The following is a 22,656-nucleotide window of genomic DNA, read 5'->3' on the forward strand; positions in this document are numbered from 1 at the left end:
GAAATATAACTACTAAAATTTGTAATTTTGTCTCTTTATGTTTGAGGATAAATCAACTAAAATTAAATGACAAGTACCTCACCTATATTTGAAGGTCCACTGGTTATTAGATAGATGCATATCCTCCATGCATATTCGGATTCCCTCTCTTGCTGTTAAAGTTGGCAGATTTGCCTCTGCTTCTTTCTGTAAAATATTTTTTTATAAAAATCAAAGATGCTTGTTTAGATAAATTTAAATTCATGTTATCTCAATTTACTTGAAATTTTAAAACATTACATAGGTTCTGATATATAAAAATTAAAAGATTCATAAATAGACTAATTAAAAGTGGATACTAACCTTAGGAAGAACAATTCTTCCCAGAGACCCTACATCACTATTACTGAGTTCCTTTTGTAAAAGAAACTTCAAATTCTTGATTTCAAGTTCCTGAAATGAAAATTGAAGTAGAGAAAAATTATGAAACCATAAAGAATTAAGTGAAATCTTATCCAATATAACAATAACAATTTAATGACATAAGCTGTAATTTCCAATGTAAGCTTATATTTCAAATATTAATTGCTAAATTCATGCTCTATACAATATAATCATAACAAAAAATCTGCTATTATAAACATATTGCTGCCACATCTAATCTTTATCAGGAACTTGAGGTTTCAATTAATTTACAACATTCTACCAAGAAGTTTCAGTGGCATAGTAGTAATGATGTCTTTTTCTAAAAGGTAGGAAAGTGCATTCAAGTCCCATTTTGTGTGGACTGGGACATAGGAAATTACACTAAAATAGGAACCATGTTCTATAACTTAAAGCCAAAATATTTTTTTACAAATTGGAGATCTTTAATTCATGAAGATAAGAAAAAGTCTTCTTCAATTCAACTATTTATATTTTTTTAATCAATAATATGAATCACAATATCTAATTTATCAATTAGAATGGGAAGTGATTCAAAATAGTATTAATGAAAAAATACATACAATTGAAAAAGAAACCTCTTTACTTATATAAAATCAGACATATTAAATTTTCTTTACCACAGATGAAATATTTTAATCTGTTGAGAAGTCATATGTTCAATACAAAGTCAAACCTATATCTAACAAATGCAATTCCATTACCCAATGGTGGTATTTTAGGTATTAAGTTGATGACATTAAGAGCTTAAGTTCCTAAGGTGACCAATTGCAGGTGATCCAGGGGTTAAACATTAACAAACCCTCAGAATCATAGAATAGAAAATAGCATATCTACCATTATGAACAAACTTAATCTTTGCCTAAAATCTAAGAACTTTCCAAAGTGATCTTGATCAGCTACTAACCTTCTCCATCTGGTCTGGGTCTTCAATAGCTGCAGGATCAAGAGTTCTATGCCTCTTGATGTCTGGGTTTTCAATCGCTGGAGGATCAAGAGTTCTATGCCTCTTGAAAGCTCTCGACGACCCTGATCCATCACCAACAAACCTATTCTTGGCAACGCTATTGTCCATGGCATTTGGTGCCACTAAAAGTTGAGAAGTGAGAGTCTCAGCAATTTGAAAACCTTGTTTCCAACTCTGAAAAAAACATTGGGTTGAGCTAGAACCACTATTTTTCCTAACCCTAGGCACATTTCTTCTCTTCTTCACAACCCTAGAACATCCATCAAAGCTCAAAAAACTCAGAGAATTCTCATTTGGTTTAACATCTCCAACAACAGTGAGATTTTCCTCAGCCTTGACTTGAAAGGAAGGAGGAGCCCCATCTTTAACTGGGTCCAGATAGGTATTTAGGCCGTTAGGGTTGCTGAAAGCACTCCTGCTATTCCAGTTCCAATTCCAATTGATGTTGTTGAAAAAACTGGTGTCCTCACATAAACAACTATAACCGACGTTAGGCTTGCAAGCTATCATGGGCTGGTTATATATTGATGGCTCCACCTGGATACTCTTCATTGCTTTCCTGGATTCAATACCGAAATCAGCTCCATTGTTGAGATAAAGGCTTCTCTCCATTTCTGAGGCTGTACCCAACAAAGAGTCTATATTCATTATGCTGTTGATACTATTATTAGTATCCATTTCTGAGGCTGTACCCAACAAAGAGTCTATATTCATTATGCTGTTGATACTATTATTAGTATCCATACTGGTCATGTGCTGGCCCATAACTGTCGGCGTATTCTTCTGGCTTCCATAACCAAAACCTGCAATAAAAGCAATCGACTCATATCACATATATTGAAAACTTCACTACTATAATCCTCAAACCCTAAATCCCCATATTGTTATTTAGCCCATTAGAACAGATGGGCTTTTCGTAAACAGAAAGCTGGACAAGCTATTCACGATTTTTAAATACTGTTTCTAAAACCCAATGAAATAATCTTTGATTTTCTTTAACAAATCCATAGGAAAAGAAACTTGTTATTTTTGCTTTGTGCCCTAGTCTTACACTCCTAACATCACAACAACAACATACCCAGACAACTCAGTAGAACTTCTAAGAAAATAAGATCAGAGATTACCTGAGGTTGAATCTGGTGGGTGTCTCATAGGCATTTGGGCAGGAGAAAAACCTAGATCATAACCAGAGTTAGTAAGTTCCATATGGCTAACATCAACAATGGGTTGGTTTTTCAACCACCCAAAAATCTCCCTAAGTGGGTCTGCGTCCTTCTCTTCTTGAATGTTATTCTCTTCCTGTGGATCACGCATCGCACACATCTTCCATGAAGAAGAAAACTTGAATTCCTGAATCCCTACCAGAGGAAAAAATTTCAAAACATTTCAATGGAGAAGGAGAGAAAACTTGAATTCCTGAATCCCTACCAGAGGAAAAAATTTCAAAACATTTCAATGGAGAAGGAGAGAAAACTTGAATTCCTGAATCCCTACCAGAGGAAAAAATTTCAAAACATTTCAATGGAGAAGGAGAGCTCTTCTTTTCTTGCTAAAAAAAGGACCAAAAACAGCTCCTATATTCTCGGAAATGAGGTGAGCTGTAATTTCAGTTATCTGTCAGTGCTTTTATGGCCACTTCTGATTTATTCCTGGTTAAGACAATCAAATCTGACTTTCCCGCAATAGAAGAGAGTGGGGTGGACATAAGGTAATTAAAACATAATCATGGATTTTTTTATTTTTTTAATAAAAATTGATATAAATAAATAATAAGTATTCATATATTTAAAAAGAAATTTTGAAAGTTTGGATATTTGTGTGAACTAGGTGAGACTCAACCCCGTCCCCAAGTTCTAAGTTTGGTATGATATTTTGAAATAGTAGCATGGTCTTCTAGTAGATTGTATTTGAAATGAGATGGGGAGAAACAAGTGCCACTTAGTGATTGTATAGTTTATAATAGTTTATATTTTCCTTTGTTTGCTTATTCTTTAAACATAAACTATCTTAAACACTTCACATTTTGTAGAAATAAAGGGAAAATTAGAAACTTACGAAGATTGATAATGTAATAGGAAACTTAAATTTCTAAAAATGAAATTTTTATCATCAAAAAATCTTAAATAATCTTATTAAGAAAAAAGAGTAATTTAGACTAAAAATTAAAAAAAAATAGAAACTTTCCTCAACATTGATAATACAAGGAAACTTCAATGTTTTAAAATGATTTTTTGACATCATCAAAAACCATAAATAATCTTTTTAAGATAAAACAATAATTTAGACTACAAAATAAATTTATAGACTATCAAACAAAATTACATTAAGACATTTTTACTAAAAAAAATGCACATAAATTTATTACCTTTACAATTCCCTATTTTCAATATTTTATTATCTTAAAAATAGAAATTCATGTAATAGTTAGATTAGTCGGTTTCCTTTTTATCTAAGTTCTGAAGAAATATTCTACTAATGGTAATCTAATTTTTATTGTTAAAATATAATAAATGTAATAAAATGGTATTACAACTATGGGGTAATTTTTATTTAAGATAACTATTTCATTATATATTCTTTTCTTCCCAAATTGTACACTAATACATAAACCATTCTTTTAAAACTATATACCCTATAAATTAGCACCATTTAATCTGAATGAACATATGCACAAAGGACATAATACTTAGAGTTCACAAGATCGAAGAAAATGAACAAATTAATTCATAGTACGAAGTTGTGTATAGCATTCAAAGGAATTATAGTTGGAAGATTCAAGGCCATATTTTTGTGGGAAATTTATCATAACAATTTAGATAACCATAATTTCATAAAGAAGAGAAAGCATAGCGGTTAAACTTAATAAAAATCTTGTTTCCTTCATTAAAAATACACTTTTACCCACTCTACATCCATAGACTTTTTATGTTTTGCAGGCTTTTCTATCTAATCTCTCATTGATTATCTAGTAATTTCCAATTTAGTTTTTATTTATTCCAGTGAATACTAAAGAAGTGATACACAATTCTCATAGAAAATAAGAAACATATCAGAAATAATTTAGTAGTATGCATTTTACATTTTTCTAAACATATTATATAAATAGAGGAAAATTACAAACTTGCAAAGAAAACCAAAAAATTGGAAATATTTTCTAGGATTGATAATACTAAAAAAAAATTTAAATTTCTAAAAATGAATTTTATCATCTTTAAAATAGACAAAGTCTTACAATATTTCCTTTCAAAAAATAAATTTTTTAATAAAGAATTTCAACATGTAATATAACTTAAATAATGATTTCAACATCTATATCAAGTTCAATGAATAAATATTTAAATATTTGAAGATATGAAATATAATACAATATTTTTATCAATGTTATAAATAAACATATGAACATCTAAATATAAGAACATTAAAATCAATAAATAGATAATTATATATACAAAATCTAATCAGATAATAAAATTTACTTGTTTAAAAAAAAATTTAATCAAAATAATATAATAGTCTTAAAGGCTCAATTTAATTGGAACCCTTATAAAATTAGATCCAAAACAAATTTAAACCTAAAAATGTAACGAACTCAAAACTATCCTTCAAATATGTTATACAACTACAAAACTTCTTGGTCCTCATGGAGTGGTCACTTTGATTGGCCCCAAATGGGATGACTCCATCTTTTAGCATGGCTGCTCTCCTTGTCAAAAAAAAATTTGAGTGACTTTCAAGCATGCCGAGGGATTAATTGGGGCATGTAATAATTATGCTCCAAATGATTACAAAGAAATAGCTAAGCTTTGGGATTGGTGCTCAATAGAGTTGCCTAAAGCATATTAAATTTTTATAGGAGACATTAATATGGTGGAATGCGGGTGTGATAAACAAGGTGGATTGAAACACTCATGGAAAGGTAATGAACAATATTTTTGGTTAAAATTCAAAAGATTCTTTAATTAGATTAATCCTCTAGAAAATAACAAGGAGAACTTCAAAGATATTTGGTTCACTTGGTACAATAATTAAGGAGATCATAACACGGTCTTCTGTAGAATAGACAAGGTTTACTATGAATCTTCTTATTTCTCCTTTCAATCTAAAGAGGGTCACTCTATAATAATTGTTTCACCTACTGCAATGTTGGATCACTCTACTATTTCTATGAGTATCCTAATAAATAAGGATGAAAATGTAAGCAGTAAGAATAATAGATGCAAAGTATTTAAGTTATATACTTCATTCCTCAAGGATCCTCACAATACAAAGGTTATTAGAATGGTGACATTCTTGTCAAATATGTGTAATCAGACTCAAAAACTAGTTAAACAATGGTACTAATTAGTGGATAATTGAAGGAAAATGTATTAGATTATTGGAAAGCAAGTGGCTAAGGATAGAAATAAGGAAGAGAACGATCATCAAACCAAGTTAAATGAAGCAAAATTTGCAATCCAAAATAAATCGGATGACCTGTTGCTTCTTCATGAACTAGTCTACATCAAGCATCAATTAGGTTTTCTATAAAGATACAAGATCCAAGGACAAAGGATTTGGGGTAAAATGAATTGGTTAAGTGAGGAAGATAGAGGATCTAGAGATTTTTTAAACATTATTAGGGATAAATAAAAGGTAGAAATGATAGAAGATATTCAAGTGGAGGGTGGTAGAACAAATGATCCAAAGGTTATTACGCAAGCCTTTTTTAGTTTCTATTATGAATTTTTTTCTTTAGAGTTTGGGTCAAGACCAGCAAAAAAAGTTGAAAGAGTGGTTGAAGATGACCCTTAAGAAGGTTTTTGATATTGAACATGATAAGCTCAATAGAAGCATCGCATTAGAGGAGATTCAAGAAGCCATCAAAACTATGGCTAATGACAAGTCCCCTGGACTAGATGGGCTACCTATTGAATTTTATAAAGATAGATTGGATTGGGGAAGAGCTTCTACTATTTTACAATGATGCCTTTGAGTATGGTTCTCTAGGCATCTCAGTGAATATACGAGTCAGTAAATTTCTTCCTAAAGTTGGGGATAGATCCCTAGTTAAAATTTGAAGGCTTATCACCTTGCGTAATTTATCTTATAAAATTATTGCTAAAGTGTTGGCTAGAAGAATTGCAGAAATTACTAAGAATAGTGTTTCAGTCACTCAAATTGGTTTCATAAAGGGAAGATATATTTTGGATAACCTTATCACTAGTTGGGAAGCTATGAACTAGGCAAAGGCTAGTGGGACAGATGTGGCTATGTTTCTTCTTGATTTTGAGAAGGCTTATGACAGAGTTGAGTGGCCCTTTGTCATTGGAATGTCGAGATCTTTTGGATTTCCTCCTTATTTTTGCAAATGGATTAAAATTATGTTTCAATATTCTTCTACTATTATTGATGTGATTAGGGAATTATCAGACCCTATTGTTCTTTAGAGGTCTATTAGACAAGGTTGTCTTATTGCACCCTCCTTATATGTGACCTCCTACTGATGCTCTCTTCTACATTATAAGGGATTCCTCTTTGGGCCCTACTATTAAGGGAACTAATCTCCCTAATTCAAAGGAATTAATTAATGCTCAGTTTATGGATGACACTTCTCTCTATTTGGAACTATCTGAAGATAACTTATCTTTGGCTCTCAACCAACTTAATTTTTTCTACATTATTTCTGGAGCCAAAGTGGCCTCTCACAAGACATCTTTTCTGGGTTGGATGGAGATACCTCCTCGTTGGATTCTAAAGATGGGTTGGAAATGGACTAGGCATAAAACTATTACTAGATATTTGGGTATCCTTTTTTCTTTGGAACCTTCTTTTTGTGATATGTGGGAGCGGATGTTCAACAAGATCAATCGAAAACACATCAGATGGAAAAATCATTTGATGGAAGGGTTAAAATTGTGTAGAATTTCCTTTCTTCTAATCATATTTATTTTTCTTTTGCTTGGATGTTTACTAAATCTCAGTTTGGTATGCTTGAAAAAATTCTCAGAGATTTCTTGTGGTCATATGGTTTGGGATCCAAAAAAAAGGTATTGTGTTAGATGGGAGTGGTGTTTCCTTCCTAAGCACTTGGGGGACCTAGGGATTAAAAACACTATAATTAAGGGGCTTTATCTCATCGATAAATGGATATATAAAGCCTTCTAGGGGAATGAACCTTGGAAGATTCTTGTGAGAAACAATGTTGAATAGTTAGTGATTAAGAAAGATAAGCATTGGGCTAACATTCCTTTTTGGGATATTATTATGGGAGATTTTAAGATGAATATTTTTGGGTCTTGAGTGTTTAACTCCCTATGGTGTGCATGGGCATAAGTGAGGGAATTCATCTTTAGTATGAATGCCACTGAGGGACCTCCTAACTATGTTATTTCTCATAGATCAATCTAGTGGGGTTTGTATTTGAATAATAAACCTCTTGCTCTTACTCTAAGTTGTTCTACAAAAAAGTGGAATGATAAAGAAATTTCTTTGATTAGTGATTTAATGGAGAACAACAAGCTTGGATAATGGGATGAGATATCCAATAAGTTTGGTATCCCCAAATCTCAAAAAAAGGCATACACCCTTTTGTCCAAAGTGATAAGAAAGGAGAAAGTTGGGAAAATCATGAATGGTGATACTTTCATCAAAAATATAAAGTGGAAGGATGATATTATTATTGATAGCACTTCATATAAATAGATTTATGGAATGTTTAAAGATGATCACTCTGTGTTGCTGCATATAGTTAAATGTTGGGGTCTTAACTATCCTTTCTCAAACTAACATTTTTTCCTTGATTATTTTTGGAAGGTTCCCTATGAGCATGAATTTATTCATTTTAGATGATTGATATTGATTAAGGAGCTTCTTGTTGGGTCAATGTTATCTTCCATTAATGTTGAGTTTGTGACTTGCAAGTTGTGTAATAAGCCTAAGAGTTTTGAGCATGTTTTCTTTGAGTGTATTTATAAAAATAAAGTTTGGGCCATCTTCTTTGGGTCTCCTATTGATTGGAAAAATAGCAATGGTTTATCTTGGTGTAAAATTTTGGCTAGTTATGTGAGATCTTTTTACTTATCTTTTAATAGATTTTGGTTTTCTCTTACTAGTGAAGTATTGTGGTTTCTTTGAAAGGAAAGGAACAATGAGATATTTTCCCTACTGAGTTTAATCTTAAACTCATACATTTTTACATTATGTCATAGGTGTCCTTCTATCTAGAGATTCTAAAGTCCAGATTCATGAAGCCGGTGCATGATGGAGTGCTGCAAATTTACAAAGATGAAGTTAAGGCAACATAGTATATTGAGAAATGTCAAATTTTTCTTACACAAGCAGAGATTAACAAGTTTAGTAGTCTTCTAGATAACTATCATATGGATCCTGATGGAAACAATACTAAATATAGATATCATTGTAATGAGAGGATAAGTGATAGAGGGGAAAACACATGTATTGTCTCTGTAATAGAACCTATTGATATTACTATTCAGTTGGGTCATGATTATCAAAATTCTTAGAATATACTTCTATTTTGTATATGTTGATCTTTTTGAATCCAGTATTGTTTTGGATGCTCATGTAAAAAAAAAAAATATGCAGTTCCTATGGGGCTAAGTCCCTAGATGGTTAGTCCCTAGAAGGTTAAGGTACCTCCCTCCATTTTTGTATTTTAATGAGGGCTGGTCTATGGGCTTACGAAAAGTTCTCTATGATGTTGTTTATACTTTTTCAATAAATAAAAAATAACATAGAGTAGAAGATTAAACATTGGAAGTAAAAATTAAAAATTAACTCTAAATAACATTGTAAAGATAACCATAAACCATAGTTGACAATAAAGTGGGCAAAGGTTATAGCAAGGAACACTCTCAAGGTATCATAGGCAACAAGAGTGGTTGCTAGCTAGCTAATCAAAATTAGAATAGAAATCATTAAAGATATATGTAGTAGGACAATGTAGTTCTTATGTTGAATTTTAAGGGTTGATTTATACTAATGGATATTTTAGTAATTAAATAATATGCTAAATAAATAGTACAAATAGATTTTTAAATGAGTTTTTATATACTATTAATCTTTGAAAAAGTTAGAACTTGTAGGCACCTAAAATCCCTTAGAAAATAAAGTATTTTTTATTTTCTGAAAAAGTCCCTGATGACATCATTATTTATTAATTATTTATTTATTTAATTTATTTATTTATTTTTATGCCATTAAATCCCTTTATCTTAATTAAAAATATTTAATTAAGGAATCCCTCCCAAAAATGTTTAAATCTTATTTAAACATTATTTCCTTATTTAATAATTATTTAATTAATAAATTGACCAAAAATCCCAAAATAAATAATTTATTTATTTTTTGCCCAAAACTTGGCCAATTTTCTTAAGACCACTAACCTCTTCCAAAATCTTCTAATCCTTATTTAATTTCAATTAAAGGCTAATCCCATCATTTCCTTACCCTAATCCCAACACAAAATATTTAATTAAGATTAAATATTAATCCTCATGTTTATTAAAAATGTTTTAAGAAATATCTCCTCAACCCAAACCTTTGAAATAAATAAACTTTATTTATCCTCATCCTAATAAGTTCTAGACTCTTCTAGAAAGTCTTCATCCTCATCCTAAGCCTATCTTTAATCCCCCTTTTAGCCTAATCCACCTCATCCACCCATACTAACCAAGCTTAGCTACTAACTCACCCACCCTCATAAATGCCATCCACTTGCCCATCTCTAACATCCCTAATCTAATCCTAAACCATCTCTAAACCTACCCTTAATCATTTGCACATTCCTAAGTCAAGCTTAAGACTTTCTTAACCTAACCCAAGTCAAATATCTCAACTCCCTCAAAATATCCCCAACCATAAATCTTTATGAAGCCCACAAAGCCTTCAATGCTCTTACAAGCACTTATGAGGAGTCTTTATGAGGATTTTATCCTTGAGCCTCCCTTGTTGACTCATCCTTGCCCTTTCTTCCATCCACTGACCTTGGGACATATGTCACTCCCTGACTGGCTATAAGGAAGCACAATCCATGTGCTCTCCTCTCATGCAATCTGAGCCCTCCTTGACCTTTTCCCCATCCTTGCATCTTATCCCTCAATCCCTCAAGCCTCTTGCCTATAAATTGGATCCTTCCCCTTTGAAAAATAATCACAATCCATTAGCTAAAGTTACCATGCCATTTTGAGAACAAACTCCATAGCTTTTTACATACATCCACATCCAAATCCCAACATCCATTGAAGCAAATTTGAGCATCCATCTTGAGCATACATACCAAACCCAATCAATTAGACAAATCCACTGACAAGGGAGCAAATTTCATTGGGAGAGTCCATTAATGGCTCACATTCCCATTTGAAAAGCTCACCTTTGTCTATCTTGAAGTTTATGAATTTTGTTTAGTTTGTAGAAGCTTTATTTAAATTTGGTTTCTATTAACATACTAACATTGCTCGTAAACAGAACTAACATATATTTTTATATATTTGTGAATCCTAAATATATAAGACCAAAATATATTAGCCTATCAAATTGAATGAAATAATTTTCTTGATTTAAGAAATCAAAAAACTCACATGTATACTTTAGAAAAAATGAAAAGAAACAATAAGTAATAATAATAATAATTCAATCTAATTGGTAGAAATTAAAAAAATTAATAACTAATTAAGTATAGGGTATGTGCAAGATCATGATCAACCAAACTATGCTCTTAAGTGGCAATGAAAAATAAAAAAATTAGGGTTATGTCAACTTGACGTGCAATTTTCTACTTGTTGTTAACCTTATATCAAAAAGTTGAGAGAAAACAATCTCTAGAAAATTGAATCTAGTTTCTAAACTACTAGGACTTATCTTAAAAAAATAAAAATTGATTGGTCAAAATTTTGAATTTTAATGCAATATTACAAAAATTTCTAAACAAAAATAAGAAGTAGACGTATGTCTAACCACTTTAATTAAAATCAAATGATAATATTTTTTAATAATACTCTAGATATAAGTAGTAGACTCGTGCCTGGATGTAACAAATTTTTTGGGTATTTTTATTTTAAATAAATAATAATTAATTAATTTTTGACTTTAGTATTTTTGGAATAAAAAAACTCTCGTGTGTGACCACCTTAACTAATTCAAAACTCTACAAAATTCAATTTTTCATTTTTTTTCCTTATAGTAGAAGAAACATAGAATGTGATGCATCTTTTGGATTTAAAAAATGTTGTATTATTTGAAAGTTATAGTTGTTTTTCAAGTAGTGTGTCAATTAGAACTTTATACGTAACTCCATTAGAAAATAAGTAATAATTACTCACTAAACTCATAATTTGACAAACCTTGCATTTATGGAAAGATAAGAACATTCTTAAGAAACCCATTTCATTTCATCAAATTTTGGTGGAAAAAAAGTCATCAGCTACATGTTTGAAGTAAAAATCACATTAAAACAGGCCAAAAACACATTTTTAGGATTTTTTAAAGTTGACCATATAGCTTTGGTATCAATAGATATAGTAGACCTTATAAAGATATTAATTATTTTTATTTAGTATCAGGGTGGGTGGGAAAAGGGTTGAAATAGATTTTAAAATGGTTTAAGATATTTCAAAACTATAGATTTTTCATATCGCCACTTTTTGGCACACCATGATCTTGCATGTACCCTATAAGTACAATAATGGAATGAGGGTTGAACTATATAGTTCTTAGTGTGTTGCAAGTTACAAGATAAGATGGAAAATATGAGGTTAGTGTTAGAGTTGTGCTATTAAATTTATCAAAAGAACATATGTATATAGAAGTCCAATTAAATGAACATTAAAAATAAGTGACATATTCATAAGAAAGTCACAAAAGAGAAAAAAAAATTCTCTCTCTCTAATTGACATATAGTTAATAATTTTATTGTATTGTTTTGAATTTTATTTTTAATTTTTTTTAAAGAAACTAGAAAATCTTATCGAAAAAACTACAAGATTTATTTTTAGCAAGTGAAAAGTGTCAACAAATCAAAGAAAAATTATATGTTTAAGAATTGGGTAGTGTCACAAGATCAAAGAAAAAATGTTCTAGGAGAAACTGAATTCATATCATCATATATTTTTTAATGTTTGTTTTTTTATATTTCCAATATTTCTATTAGGCCATCTAATGAGTTTAAGATAACAAAAAGAAATGAAATCTTGAAAGAATGGATTTTTATCCTTGGGAAAGGAGTTACCATAAGAATCCCTATTAGTACTTGTGTTTTCATTAGACATGTTTGAATTGATCCTAATTTTTTTCAATATCATTGGAATTCCTTTTTCCAAATCATAGTATTAATCACCACTAAAAATTATAAGCCCTCAATTTTCATCATTAATATTAGAGGCTTACACTAGGAAAGACATTATCTCTAATGTGCTCGTTTAGAACCATTCATCATTCATAATAAGACTAAGGATGGAATTTCATGGAGGGGGGCTTCCTAAGTAAATTGAATGAGTGTTTAGAGATTTTTTATGAATATTTTAAACCTTGTTCTAATGTAGTGCCACTTAAAAGTTTAACTCATGTCCCCATGAACTGTTAAGAGCTATAATTCCATTTAATCATACAAAAATGATAATTTAAAATCTATCCCTAGTTTTGTGGACTAACCACTACTTAAAATTTTAAAATATCTCTTGAATAAATAATATAATGAGAAATTAGGTCTAATTTTCTCTCTTTTATTGTCTCCCACTTTTTCTCAAATCATCTATATACAAATTATTTTATTAACATTTTATGTAAATATTTTATTTGAATGATTTAATAATAAATAAAGAATAAAAATTAATAATCATAGGCCACTAGCTTCAAGAATTGGTGCTAGTTAAAACATTTGTCAATTATAATTATAATATTTAATATTAAAAATTTAATTATAAAAATATATTATAGAAATAGAATTGATTATACCATTATAGTACATAAATAAATGAAAGTAAATGACAATGTCAAAATATAATATAAATATATAAAATAACATTTACTTAATATGAATAAGGAATGACCCAAGATGGAGTCCAACATTCATTTTCTCCTACATTGGAGGGGCATTATTTGAGAACAAAACAAGGATTGGCTTCTACATTACCTTCATGTTTTTTATGCTTGCACTGAACCTGGGGTGGATTTTCAAGATCTAGATAGGTTGGATTTCTCTTTCCCCAACTTTATCAAATCAAAGCAGGACAAAAAAAAATATATGTTTTAGCTCTAGGAGCAATGATCATAGAATTCAAGGAAGTGGATGGCCTCATCATGGTGTTTTGGAAAAAAGAGGGGGAATAACTTTCCCTCTTTTCCATTTATCCTTATGTTCTATTTAGTTCTTTTCGATTTTTAGCTTTAGGTAGTTTCTTCTTATTTTCTCCTCTAGTTAGAGTTGGGTCTCCTTAGATTTAGTTGGGGAATTTTGGTGTGTATTTATAGGTACCCTCCTCTAGAGAGTATGTTTCTATACTTTTGACTAGCTAGTTTTGGTGTATAGGGTTAGTTTTCTTATTGAATTTAGGGATCTAGTTTTTTTGGTCTTCCAAATCCCTGTATATAGCTTTGGCTTTTTGTATTTGAAATACATGTAAATGCAAAAGTTTAATATTATATATCAATATGTTTAAGGTATAGTTTTGGAATTCCTTGTTTATTGGATTGTTTAAGCTTTTAATTCTTAGTATCTATATTTAGTAGTAATTCAATCTTCAATACTTTGGCAAATATTTGCAATCAAAATGAGGGAAAGATAGATTTCTGGTTTAAAAGATGGGGTATTTTTCATCATGGTAGATTAAGGATGACCTCAAATAAACTTTAAATTAATGTATCAATTTGTTTAAGGTATAGTTTTGGAATTCCTTTCTTATTGGATTATCTATATTCAGTATTAGTTTAATCTTCATTACTTTGTCAAACATTTGCAATCAAAATATTTCTATTTTAAAAGATGGGATATCTATCATCATGGTAGAGAAGGGATTTGGGTTTTTTGGTCTTCTGGATCCCTGTGTATAGCCTCAGCATTTTGTATTTAAAATACATGTGAATACAGAAGCTTAATGTTATATATCAATCTATTTAAGGTGTAGTTTTGGAATTCCTTTCTTATTGGATTGTTTAAGCTTTTGATTCTTAGTATCTTTATTCACTAGTAGTTCAATCTTCAATAGTCTGTCAGATATTTACAATCAAAATTAGGGAAACACATATTTCTAGTTTAAAAGATGGCATATATGTCATCATGGTAGAGTAAGGATGACCTCAAATGAACTTTAAATTAATGTATTAACCCAAATTTCAGCCTTTAGAAGGACACATGTTATTATGATAGTCATCAATCGATAGGTAAACAAGGTGGGAGATAATAGAATAATAATTAACATTAAGAATATTGAAAGTAAAATGATTACAAATCACAGTAGACTCTAAAAATAAGAAATGATCATGAATCACAACATAGACATTAAAATTAAATAAGTATATATAAACATTTAGTCACTAATCCTAAAGAAGAAACTATTATATACTTTCTTTTTAAATTTAATAGAAGGCATTCGCAATATAATTGGTGAGTAATTAGATCTGTAATCATATATTACAATTTAGTAAGAAGTTTAGAATAAAATTATAAGAATAAAAGAATAAAATTATTAATATGAATCAATTCAACCTTTTGATTTTTGAAAAATTTAGAAGATAGAGTAGAGCTTAATGTAATTTTTAATTAGCTTAATATGGGATAGGCTCTTAAGCATCAACTTTAAAATAGTCTTGTATTAAATATAGATATCAAGTTTTTGTACCCAAAATTAGAAGAACTATTGATAGATAGTACTAACATTTGAAAAAGAAGTTTGAAGTGGTTTGTGATTGCAGAGAATCAATAAGAAATACTTCATCAATAGAGCACAAAGTATAAGATAGATTTAAGAGGATAAACTTGGCCATGATCAGATATACTGACAATTTTTTCAAACATATTCATAAAAGATGAAAAGGAAAATTTTTGTTGCAAAATTACAATTGTATCTGACAATTAGTTATTAAAATACATATAAAGGAGAAATTTAGCATAGAAATGTTGTAATATGACAATCAAATTCTAAAACTAGAGAATGCCCCTTTTATATATGTACTTTGTAAAGGATTAAGGTCTCAGGCAAGGCTGGAGGTTTTCTTCTCAGTTCTTTCCTACCAGTGTCCATTTGAACATAGATATCTGTAATTTTTTCTTTATTAATATAGTATATAAGGCTTCAACCATTTACTAACAAAAAAAAAACATTTACTTAATATCTAAATCTATGCATAAATAGTAAAATGTAAAAAGTAATAATTAACTTTGTATTAATATTATGAATTTAGAAGTAATTTTATAATAATACATCAAAATAATATTTATAGGAAATATATTAATGTAATAGTGAAAAATAAACTAATTTTAATATTTTCATAACATTATGGAAATTTGAATGAGGTAGTGGATGCAAGCCAATTGGCTTAAAATTTATTAGCTTTCCGTAAAATTAGTCTGCCCTTAGAAATGGTCAAATGAGCAACCCTATAATACTATATAGACTCTTATTTTTTAGAAGAAGATTGAAAATGATCATTTTCTTTTATCTTTTCTTCCTAAAAAATTGAAGCTTGAACCTCTTCATAAAACCTCATCCTAAAAGCCCATAGAAAAAATTCTATATATTTTACCACTTAAATAATAATTTTAGAATAAAATAAAAAATTAATCATTTGTTTCTTTTTTTTTTTTAAATTAAATTTCCTCAAAAAACCCCACATATAATTTATATGGACATCAACATGCACAAAAATACTGTCAATTATCTATTCAAAAATTTATAAGCTTTAATCTCTAAATTGGAACCAATATCTTTAACCTCAGAACCCTCCAAACAATATGACATATCATAAATCTTGAGCACAAAATTTTGACATATATTAGATGAAAAATGTTAGAATCCTCAAACACAAAAAAATAAAGTGGTGTTACCGTATCAAATTTCTTTGTAAACAACAATGTATAAAACTTTGCTGTATTCAAAATACCCAATGAAAAATCTGCACAATGCCATAAATAATCATTTTCTCAAACCCTGAAGAAATTCCATGGTTACGAAGTCAATGGAAATGTTAACTAGCTATGGGTCAAAGACATAAACTTCCATATGCAAACATAAAGCAAAAAATTGAGGCGCACAAACTAAAATGCCACAAAAATGTGTCTTTCAATTTATTTTGAGGAAATTGTAAAATTTTTAGCTAGGTCTAAAAATAAAAATAAGAATCTTGATAGAAGAAAGAAGACAAATTGTAGAGATAAAAGAGAAAGCAAAGCTATAAAAAACAAAAAATCTCTATATTATATTGAATAGAGCAGAGCTCAACAAAATTACATCACCATGTTCATTTACAGTAGCTATCATTTTATTATATACTGAAGAAAAAAAAACCTCCCCTACATATATTGCAGTCAAAGATGCACTGGCAGATGAAAACAAGCTAGAGTCACCTGCATGTACGTTGGAGTCACCTGCATTTACGATGGAGTCACCTATTCTACTACTCAAGATTTGGAGTTGAAATTAATCACCAACACCCCCCCTTAATTCTAACTAAGGAGAAAAGAAAAATCTAAGAAGAGGAAAGAGGGAAAACCCAATAGGAATAAAACCCCCCCTCAAAATAGATGTTAATAAAGCAATAAAACTACCATACTACAATTTCTTTGACCCCAAGAAGATCTCAAGAAAGTGAAATGGAAGAGAAGATAGATCCCTCCATGATGTGTAGTGAATTGTAGATGCTCAACATTATGTGCAAAAGCTGGTCTCTGATCTTCGAACAACATTATTCCCTTTACAAAGAAACATAACTTAAGATGTATGAATGAAGTCTCCCCAATCCTAAAAGGAATATGAAGGAAGAAATCTCAAGATGTATGATGCCTCTGACAACTGCTCCATGGTCTCTATATAGATCTTGAAATGGCTATAATCTTTTAGAAACTATTGTAGAACATAATCAAAAGACACATTTTTCACCTCAAAAGGCAAATAGATCTCCTCAAAATGTTGTATAAATGTATCCAAACTCATATCAATCTATGAAGAATGACTATGTAGAGAAGGAAGAAGAGGGCCAGGAGGCTCCCTCACAACAACTAAAGAAGAGTCACCTTCGTCAAAGAGAAGATGAATAAAATCAATGCTATCATCTAGATCAAAAGTGAGGGATTCTACAAACAAAAATGATATGTCTGTTAGAAATCTATCCTAATGAACTAGATCCGAAAGACACAAATGATCTTGTTGCAAAGAAACATTGGAAGCTTTTGATGAAGCAACTCTAATCTCTGAAGAAACAATAGAAGCACCAAGGTCATCAATAAATTGATCATCTAGAAAGGATGTGTTCACACAAGATGAGGCAACTGAAACCTTAGTATCACCCATAGAAGTTTGGTTATCCAAGGAATCATCACTTTCAAATGAAGAATCAATGTCTCCATACAACTACCTGATGATGGTCCAAGCAATGAAAGGGCACTCTATGTGCTCTATATGAAATAAAATATCCTTAGAAATAGTAAGACATATTAGTCCATAGACAATATCATTACTATTAAACCATGCAATTTTTTTTTCATACTCGCTTGGCTCAGAAATGTGTCCAAGGAGATAGGGCATTAGATCTTGCTCAATGCAATGATCCTTTATCCCTTTTTTCCAATACAGATAATTTTCTGAGGTTAGCTTGACAATAGATGGATGAAAATATATACTAGACATCATTGATCTCTCTCAAAATGGAACTTTATCTCAATTTGTGATTACAAATAGAAACACATTAACAACCCCCAATGTAATAAAAAAAATTCATTTTAAACAAGCTCTAATCTGCCATACCTGCAACAAAAATAATACTTCTTCTTCCAGCCAACTATGCTCTGATATCATGTAAGATTTTCAGCTAGGTCTGAAAATAAAAAGAAGAATCTTGATAGAAGAAAGAAGACAAATTGCACAGATAAAAGAGAAAATAAAGCTATATTAAAAAAAAAAATTTAAAATCTATATTATATTGAACAGAGTAGAGCTCAGCAAAATTACATCACCATGTTCATTTATAGCAGTTATCATTTTACTATAGACTGAAAAACAAACCTCCCCTACATATATTGTAGTCAAAGATGCACTGGCAGATGAAAACAAGCTGGAGTCACTTGCATGTACGCTGGAGTCACCTATTCTATGGCTAGAGATCTGGAGTTGGAATTAATCACCAACAAAAATTGGTTGAGATTGTAAAATTATCTGATCATGTTTGGGTATTTTTTCTCCTTGGAGATTAGAATTTGAGTGTATTGAATATTGGATTCCAGAATCTTAAGAACAATTTTCTAGAAATATTAAATTTTTAAGATTTTGTAAGTATCATGTAAGGAAGGAAAGTATAAAAGGGAAACATTCATTTTTCTTACCACTAGCTTTCTTTTGTCTATTGAGAGATAAATATTAAAATATTTCGGGACCAGACAAAGCTATTAGTGTCTACTACTTTCTCTTAATTACTTTTTTATTGAACAAAACTAATTGATTTTAATTTAAAAAATATAGTAATCTTTAGATAGACTATGCTAAAAGGAAATAATAGGTACTATCATTATAAATTGGATCATACAATCATCTTATTCAGATAACATTCTATAGATTAGCTAGTCCAACCAACTTACCATACATAGAATAAAATACATATTAAACTTGGAATTGGAAAAGAATATGTAATTATTTCTACATTTAATCTGTGTCATGATATTTAAAAAATTATGTTTGATGTTTGAATTGCAACAGGTATCTTCTTTCAACATTTGTTAAAAATTTCACCCAACATAACAACTACCCTTATGTCAATTTTGACTATTTAACATTTTTTATTTAAGAATCAATTCTTAGTTTGTGATATTTTAGTCATCCACAAATCATTCATAGAAAGAATTAAAAAGACTAATCATTGATGCAATACCTGAGCCAATATCATAGACCTAATCATGAATACTATTAAGTACATCTCCAAAATAAATATAAGGATGTATTACTCATGGTTAGGTGTGGGAGATAGTGTTCCATGTTTGATTCCTCTTGAACAATATGGTATTGCATCAATTAAATTAACCTTCTTTCATTTTCTCAATAGTTGTGTTTAGGTGAGTGTAACAAATTTCAGATTTTCAACCTTAATTTTATAGATCATAAAAAGAGTTATGCTAAAATTAACATATAATTAATCACGTGTAAGGTGTTTCTTATATGAAACTATTCATTTATTTATTGATATTAATGGTTTATATTTCACAACCCAAGATCATAGGAAAACCCTCAACAATCCACTTAATTTTTATAAATTTTTTTTTAAAAAAAACTAAAAATAAGATAAAGTATTTTAATAATATTCTAAACTAACCATCTTGTAGAAGCCATGAGAGCCTTACAACATCTAAAACTTGCTAAGGAAATGGGAACTAAGTATGCTTTGGTTGAGGAGACTAGATGAATATCATTAAATGTCTAAGGGGTGAAAGTATAGCTTCATGGACCATAGAAAACATTATTTTGGAGGCCAAGTGCATTTGAAATAATTGCTCTAGAGTTTAGAAGTAATAAAAAATGTATATGAAAATTTCGGTATGGGTCAATCACGATTTGAGCAACCTCATAGCTTTTGATAGATTACAAGGGAGAAAAGTACAATTTTAAAATGAAAATGATTTCATGGCACCAATTTGAAACCAATGAAGGACATACAATTAACGAAAGTAGAGGAGGAATTATTATCCTTTACAATTTGTACAACTTTTGGGTGGAGAAAGCTTTGAGTTTATGGGTTGTTCTATGTTGTTGGATTCTCACTATGAATAGGATTGAGAAAGTGTTTATTGCTGAAGTGAGAATGATGGGTGGAGATCTTAAAAGACATGAACCTTCTACCCATGAGCATGTAATAAGAGACACAAAGATTTGGAGAAATTTAGAGAAGGGTGGGGTTGTGAGGTTCCTAGAAAAATTGTATGATTTTGATAGGAAAGTTACCCAAATCTTTGTGGATGATTGGGATAATGGTGTTATCTCCATTTAGGGGAAAAAATTTATTAGTAATGAGGATGTGGTGGTGGTTTCTACTAGTATGTCGATGATAGGGAAAAAAATATTATAATGATTGTAAGATGGGTAAGAAGGCCTTTGTTAAATTCCCTAAGACCATGAAGGAGAGTGGCATACTAGGTAAGGGTAACTAGTTTTACCATGACCCTAAAAAATTGAAGCCTTTTTAGAAGAGAATGCTCAAAGTGATGATGGAGCTCAAAGAATGGAAGGTAGTCTCCTTTGCACATATAACACTTTTTCTTCCATAATCATTGTAGGTATGAAGATTGCAATTCTTTCCATTATTACTTATATTCTTCATTAAAAAAAAGGATTTAAGATAATAAAAAGAATCTCAAGAAAATATTTTTACACCAAGGGCTCACTCTAGTTTTATATAAGTATCTAGGGGCTAAAATTAATGAGAATCCTTTCGCTAGAATTAAAGAGGGGCAGGATGAACATAATGATTCTCTTTCTAACTCTCATAAGGTGAGTGAGTCTGTTTCAAAAATTATAGTGGGTAGTTCTAAGGGAAGGAAAATTATTATAGGGGGAAAAAGTGGCTCTACCCATAATAGAATGTTTTGAGTAGTGAATGGGACATGACCGAGGATAGTGAGGATAAAAGATCTAAGAATAAAAAAGGAAAACTTACTCCTATGCCAAGGCCCAAAAATAGAGAGTTTAAGGATAATTTTGGGAATCACATAGAGGATAGTGATGAGGAAATCCCTAGTGGTGGGTGCTCAATGCTTGGTCTGACTAAGTAAAAAATTTCTTGGAAGGATGTTGTTGGGGGTATGTATAATGTGGAAAAAAATATAGTTGGTGACAAAATGGTGATAGGAGAGATTTATATTGGGTCACTTGTAACAACTCAAAATGAGAAGGAAGGTAAACAAATGGACTTGGGTTGGTAGTAATTCTAAGAAGAACAAGGATAAGGAGGAAAAAATTGCAGTCTTTAAGGATGTCTGAATACTTTACAATAACTGAGAGGGAAGGTGAATTAGTTATTCAAGGTCTAGATGTATAAATAAAACTCTTCACAACTTAGTAAACCCATAAAACATTCATCATCATGCATGCATCCATAAGATTATGCAATCACTTAAAACTTGTAAGTTATTGTCAAATCAGCTTGTAGAAATGTAAATGTGAAACATAAGAAATTCCCAACACACTTTGACACAATGATTTACATGGAAACCCAATTTGGGAAAAACCACCAATAACATGCTACTCTTTTTCACTCTTCTGAAGTGATGCCCTGTGAAAGGCCAACTTTGTTAAAGGTTATAGTATGCACCGTTAAATGTGACCCTATTAAAGGATTTCAATCACCCTATTAAGAGTGAGCCTTGTTAGAGAACTTTAGACCATTCACTTAGAATGTCACCTAGTTAAAGGATTTACAAATGACTATTAGGTAAACCTTAATCCAAAGAATTTACCCTACACTGATATAATTGTTAGAGACTAACAGTAAGGCTTTGATTTTATAACAACTTACAAATTTATTTACAGATTATAGATCTCTGTTCAATCCTTAATTCTACTTGGCCTTCATACATTACAACTCTAATAACTTGTTCACCCTTCAAGCATTCATATCCTTAAGCCTTCTTGCTTAACATGCCAATGTAGTCTCTTCTTCTTAGATCACTTGATGAAACAAAACCCTTAACTCCTTGCTTCCTTAGGTTCTCACACATGACAACATTTTATTCTAACCATTCATTCTCATAAATAGAAAATTAAGATATTTTTCTACTCATTCCCCATTGTCTAATTTAGGGTTAGGATGGATTAGGTAGGATACAAGGAATCTACCCCACATTCCATATCTCTTCTAGAAACTTATCCTTGAATCCTCTTTGAATTTTCCTAAAAATAGTTTACTTTGAATTTTGTGCCTCCAACTCATCATTCTTATCTTCCACCTGGTTCACATAATCTAGGAAAAAAAACTTGAATTCATGATCTTTAAAATAATGCAACAGCTCAACATTATCTAGCTTCTAATGCTCAGCACATATTGCATTGCTCTACATCCTCTGTAAAATCACTCAGCAT

The sequence above is a fragment of the Cupressus sempervirens genome, chromosome 7 (assembly GCF_028749045.1).
Source record: "Cupressus sempervirens isolate cs-2001-9-10 chromosome 7, ASM2874904v1, whole genome shotgun sequence".
NCBI lineage: Eukaryota > Viridiplantae > Streptophyta > Pinopsida > Cupressales > Cupressaceae > Cupressus > Cupressus sempervirens.